This window comes from Syngnathus leptorhynchus, chromosome 10, assembly GCF_054491065.1.
Source record: "Syngnathus leptorhynchus isolate UIUO chromosome 10, UIUO_Slep, whole genome shotgun sequence".
NCBI lineage: Eukaryota > Metazoa > Chordata > Actinopteri > Syngnathiformes > Syngnathidae > Syngnathus > Syngnathus leptorhynchus.
Genome location: NC_141204.1, coordinates 1,864,301 through 1,870,300, shown reverse-complemented (window position 1 = coordinate 1,870,300; position 6,000 = coordinate 1,864,301).

Below are 6,000 nucleotides of genomic sequence, written 5' to 3'. Positions count from 1 at the left end.
GAGTCTCTCGGGCAGCTGGAAGGGGACATCTCGAACTGCTTGCCAGCCAATCGCAGAGACGATCGTAGACAAATGTTCACAATCACACGGGGAGAACATGCAAACTCCACACAGAAAGTCCAGAACTGGAATCAAACCCTGCACCTTTGAACTGTGAGGCGGAAATGCTCATCAGTGTGTCACCGTGCCGAAAAAAAAACAAACCCTGATACAATCATTGAATCTGAATTTAGAGCAGTTTTGAATTGAAATTTGACACATTTCTATTTACTTCCTCCAGTTTCAAATGAGTAACGAGCCCGGCGGTTCGTCCGTCGGATCAAAACCTGTGCTCATAATAAATCCAGGTAATGAGCGCTGAAGGGCAGGCAACAGATCAATGAACGCAGATGCTGTGTTTCAATGTTTACCAGCTGTCTTTTGCATGAGCCAGACCGTAAAGTCACACCTTCCATTGAGCCGGTCACTCTGATCAAGCGGGTTGCCAGACAACGGCGTAACATCTCCAGCAGTGAAACGTGCCTCTGAGTCTGCCAGCGGGATCTCAGACAAATCAGCCTAAATGCATGTACATGCAAGCTGACAGGCTTTCTCTGAGCAGCTGCCGAGACTTGGCTCAGTTCCATTTCAGTTTCTTGTCAGATCTAACGGGTCAGATTCTTTGACTGTCCTCTCAAACTTCACTCATTCATTCAAGAAGGAATGGGAACGTGCTTACGCATCAGAGTGCCAAATAATTGCGGTTTGGCTCTTCAGTCCAACGATTCCCAGTTACAGCACTCGAGGTTTCGTTTTGAGCATCGTCTTCGATCAGACCTTGACAAACTCTGACATGTGCTACATTGCAAGAGCACGGGAGGAGCCACTCTGATTGGCCCAGAGCCAGGTCAGCTATGATCACTATCACAGCGGCGCTGACCTCCCTTTGTCAATCTGCCGTCTAAAATGACCAACCCTTCTCATGCACCAGACAGGATTCAAATTGAGCCCAGACTGTAAATTTAAGTACTTGCAGTGTCAGTATACGACGATGGGGGGAAAAAAAGGGTAGTCGCGATTAAATCTTAACATAAATCCTCGTCAAAAATGAGTCTCGGGTCTTCGACTTTGATGTGAAATTCCCTAGATAGTATGCTTATAAGTTAGTCTTCCTCATTAATTGGCCGCATCTGTCAGAGGCACTCATAAAGGATTAGCGTGTGCACTTCCCAACACCGCAATGCCACAATTAGACTCCCTGCCCTGTTCTGTTCTGTTCTGTCCTGGCCACTATTCACTTCTGCTGATCATATCATTGACGCTGATGAAATTCATGACACATTTATTGCAAGCAGCCAACTCTGTCAATTGTAATTAAAACACCACAGGTTTTACTAGCTCGCAAATAAATGGCAGCCAATACAAAAATAGGTTAACCTGAAAACATTCAAGATGAAAATAAATAATGGAGTGATATTTTTCAGATGGTTGGCATTGCAGTAAAAATGTGAGTGACATATTTTTAAAGGTGTGTCTTATCTTTCAATTTTGGATTGAGGACTAAGAGACATCTTCCTCTTCTCCACCGGCAGTGACTTTGAAAAGCACAGAAACATTTCTTAATGCTACCAGTAATCTTTTAATTACAAAAATGTCTTTTAAGAATGTCCCCCAAAACAATGCATTATCATTTATATTCTGCTCAAATACATCTCAGGATAATTGACATCTTTAAGCTGTTTACATGAGACAGAATAATTTGATTACATTTGGAAGACAAACATTCATTCTATTTTTAAAATAGCCAAAGTATTTCTAATCATCTTTGTATTCCACCATTTGTCTGAAAAGCACACAAATAAATGCAGGATGCATTCAATTATTTTTCGAATCATACTGTTATAAGGCCATGTTTGGAGAGGGTCGGTCGTGGGCTTAGCAAACTGACCGTACAAAAAGTTCTGCTAGGGCAACTACAGCTGCAGCTCCAGATCGATGTCCTCCAGAGGCTTAAGTATGGGTCATGTCACACAGCAGTAAAATCAACCATGAAATTGTGGACACACAATATGTATAAAAACTAAAGCTGTCAGTTTAATGTGTTAATTTGCTTAATTAACTATGCTGCAAATGACCAGACTATAAACATTCACGCAATTAATTGTGAGTGGCATGTCAATGCGTAGGCTGCAGTGGCAGGTTATTTCCTGCTAGCCACACACTAATCTTACTTAGACCTTTGAGTTTATTTAAAAAAAAAAAAAAAAAAATAGAGGAAAGATGGGACTATTAATAGGAAGGCAGTGATTTGTACCTTGTGTCAAAAATAATTTTCCTCCAGTCTGAATTATCACTCAAACGCTAAATGAACCAGTGATTTGAGAAATGAAGCTTCCGCTTTCTTTCAAAGTTTGGAGTCACTTGAAAATGTCCTTATTTTTCAAATAAAATGGCTATTTCTTTCAACGAGTATAACAATCATCTATACATCGTTCATGTGATCAATGACTTTTCTAGCTTTGAATGCAATATCTACAAAAGGATTTTGGCCAATCATCCCTCCATTGTTCTAATTGTCCATTGTGTTAGAAGGCTAATGGGTAATTGGAAAACTCTAAATTGTCTGGGTGACTCCAAAGTTTTGAACAGCAGTGTATCCCGGTACTGTACACGAGCCACGTTGCTATGGTGATGGAGCAATCATTAGATGTGAATGATTATGTAGGCTTTGGTTGTTTGCTTCTCTGCACATTCATCTCCAGAGAGGAAGAGAGCAATTGGAGCCACAAGTTCTGCATTTTTAATGGCGCTGCATTCATTTCGCTCGAAAAGGAGGTTTTTTTTTGTTTGTTTTAACGAGAATCAATTAAAATAAACAAAGCCTTGTAATATGTCAGTGAATTTAGGCTTGTTGCTCAGGGTGGGACTTTTAATAGAAGTTTTGTTGATTTTCACTGAGCGAAGAATTCCGAATTTCTGCTCAGAGGCGAACTTTTCTCATGCCACCTGAGTTCATTAAAATTGCAATGATATGTTTTTATGAACTTCACATTCCATACACACCATCAAAATGTGCTTGAAATTCAATCAGGGGTTTATTTCTAAGCCCGTCTCCACAAATCCGTTCAATCCAACTTTGAATCTTCCGACAGTTGCACGTGGCGCCATGCTCCCTTGTGATCGGGTTGCTCCTTGATCAATCCGAGCGAATCGCTTCACCATCGAGTGCCTGGAGCTTCAAATTGCCTTTTATAGATTTAGTATTGTTACGGCCGCTCTGCTCCCGGGCCATTAAGCAGACCTTGGCATTTTACATTCTACTTCTCATCTCCTGGAGGTGTTGAATTGCCCTTCTGTGCATTTATACCTTTAACTGTGGCACAAACCATCCCAACAAAAAACTTCAATTGTATAATACCGGAACCTTACGTGCATCGAGAGACGAGTCTACGCCGGGATTCCAATCCATCACAGGTTGTTACGAAAAATGAAGGGACAAGACTTTCGTGTCGGTGTGACCTGTTTGCTAATGACTTTCTTATTTTGGTGGTCAACTGAGCACAGCACTACTCTGCATATGCTGCTGTCAAGTGAGAGCTCTCATTGTGGATGGTGGGGAATATTAATAATAAAAGTTTGCATCTACAGAAACCCTTCAGACTTTTTTTTTCTCATGGTAATACATCATCCATGTCATATCTTGATCCATATAATGCACATAGAGTCGCTGCTAGTTCTCACGCCACAGTGTGGACGTCCTCGGAATATTGCGTGCATGAAAAGGTTTGGAATACAAACAACTTCAGCCAGGAGGGGAAAAAAGTATAGCTTCAAGCTGTGGGTGTCCATCCCGAGAGTTTATAAACTTCAAAAGAAGAGACTTTTGCAGTTTTGGTGGCAGCTTCATAACAGAAGGCAGGGTCATGTCTTGTATTCTGGGCTAACAGAGAAAGTCCATTATTGTTGCTGCCACTACTTTGCCAAATGCAATGCCTTCTTTGTTATTGAAGGGGGGAATCTGTGTTATGCCGCATAGAAATGTGAAATAGTGTTTTGCAGTGCCACAGTAGCAGGGTCACATTTGGGAGTCTTTACCGACCTTCCACTATTTATTATTCCATTTTATGCCACAGATTTGCTATTTAAAAAAATAAATAAAGTAAAGACATTTTTGAAAGGGAAACATGAAGTCATTTTTGATTCAAATTTGCTATTGACCAGTGTTACTAATGATCAGAACACTTTTGGGACGCTCTCTAACAAAATGATGATGTCCCTCTTCATATTTGATCTCATGCATCAAAGTGGCAAAAAAAAATCAGGATGATGAGTTTCCACGCCCGATTACAAGAGTAAATACAGCTCTGCTTTCAAATCAAATTGTGGCAACAGTTATTGGCTCTGTCATCAATCATCATTTGTCCTTTTCTGGAGGCTGCATGAACGGTCCAGTTCTTTCTCAGCCACAGCACGGCGGCCGGCTTTTATAGAAAAATGATGACATGCTGTCAAGACAAATGGTGTATATCAGCTTGTTTTTATTTTACAATGTTTTCCTAACAAATTGTCTCTTGCTCCCTCCGTCCATCCATCCATCCGTGTGAAACGGCAGCAGCTCTATACCATAAGCTCCTCACGCTATCTTTAAAAGAAAACCCAGACACCCTGCGGAGGAAATTCATTTTGTGATCTTTTTCTTTCGGGTTCTACTCACACTTTATGACTTTGGGGAGAACGGGAGATTGACCAGTAAATCAAGATCTCCACCACAACAGGCTGCATCTCCAGTGACTGTCACTCTCCCCATTCTTTGTTGGCAAACTTTTCAACAAAGAGCGCAGGATAGTGGAAGTCCTCCACTCTACTCTACTCTACTCTACTCTACTCTACTCTACTCTACTCTACTCTACTCTACTCTACTCTACTCTACTCTACTCTACTCTACTCTACTCTACTCTACGCTTTCCATCCTCCACTTTGCCTTGGCTACATGTAAACACTTGCACCATTTTAACAGCGACGGCTCAAGGATGCACTGCTGTAATTTGAATCAGGAATGAGGAGATGGGGACAATCCAGATTGTAAGAGTCTTTTGATTGGATGCTGATGAATACACAAGGTGACATTGCGGACTCATGGAGTGATTAAGGACTCGGGTTATTTTGTTCACTGACACTGCGGCAAGAAACATTGACTCGAGTGAACTGGATCATTTCACAGTCCATAAAATGAAGTGTAAATGTGAAGCTAATGTGACTTCTTTTTGAAGTCCAAAAAATATTTCCTCAGAAACAGATTCTTGTCAATAGGAATTTTAGCTCATTTCAGTTTTGTCCGTTTTTATTTACTTCAGCGACCATTTTCATTTATTTGTTCTTAAACAATACATTTATTTTATGGAAACATGTTGAAATGGATCTGCGTAAAATCTAATATTTTCATAAAGCCGTTTTTCCGGGCGGGAGAAAAACTGCTGTTGTGTGCAAATTTGAACGGTGGCACAATTAATTTTCAATTCATGAGGCTGCTGACATATTTATTGTGCCTGAGCGCGATCTTGTGGCTTGAAGGGATTTAGTTTGCTTCATCTGAAATAAGCAATGCACATTCATTAATGCTAAGATATAATGGCATGGACAGAAGATGCAACAATTCTGCATTATCTTTGATGGACAGCAAAATCTAATATGCAAAACAAAATCTCCCTACAATCAATCATTTGTACGCTTCACTGACTCGTACTAATAGGAACACTGTAACATAATATTGATGGGTCAGCAAAGAATTCCATGTTGTGCTAGTACTAGGTGCTTGTATAAAAAAACTGTAAATCATCCATTGATGATTTGCCCATTGTTATTATTGGATAACCCAATTTTAAATCCTACTGAAGTATTAAATGGCATTGAATTGTGCAGACTTGCATAAAATCTCTCGCTCTTGTCTATAGCTTTCTGCTAACTTCTAAAATATCCTATCATATGAGTATAATGACAATAGCGGTCCATTGGCCTTCTGTT